Genomic DNA, 238 nt, shown 5'->3' with positions numbered 1-238 from the left:
CGGCGGGCAGATTTTGCTGAAGGCAACCGGGCATCTCAGCAAACAGCCCAACATGCTTCAGAGAGAAAAGCTTCTTCAGAAAGCTCCCCAGCTTCAAAGAACTTCAAAGGAGCGAGCGTTTAAATGCTGTAGCAATAAAAGCTCCTCAAACGCAAGAGACGTGTTGGTTCTCAGCCACAGGCGCTCTGGGGCTGTTTGCAGGCTCCCCTGGGGCAGGTTGGCCCAAGCACGCGCCCTG

At 55.0% G+C, this 238-nt stretch overlaps 1 protein-coding gene across 1 annotated transcript in view; it reads right to left on the bottom strand.

Moving 5' to 3' along the window:
* Positions 1-238, bottom strand: part of TUFT1 (tuftelin 1) — a gene marked incomplete at its 5' end in the record, with an annotated part of 6,445 nt that overhangs the window by 3,773 nt on the left and 2,434 nt on the right. The window lies entirely within an intron of this gene.

The sequence above is a fragment of the Cariama cristata genome, unplaced genomic scaffold, assembly GCF_000690535.1.
Source record: "Cariama cristata isolate BGI_N322 unplaced genomic scaffold, ASM69053v1 scaffold27357, whole genome shotgun sequence".
NCBI lineage: Eukaryota > Metazoa > Chordata > Aves > Cariamiformes > Cariamidae > Cariama > Cariama cristata.
Note: the sequence above shows the minus strand (reverse complement) of the source record. Positions and strands in the feature narration are given on the sequence as shown.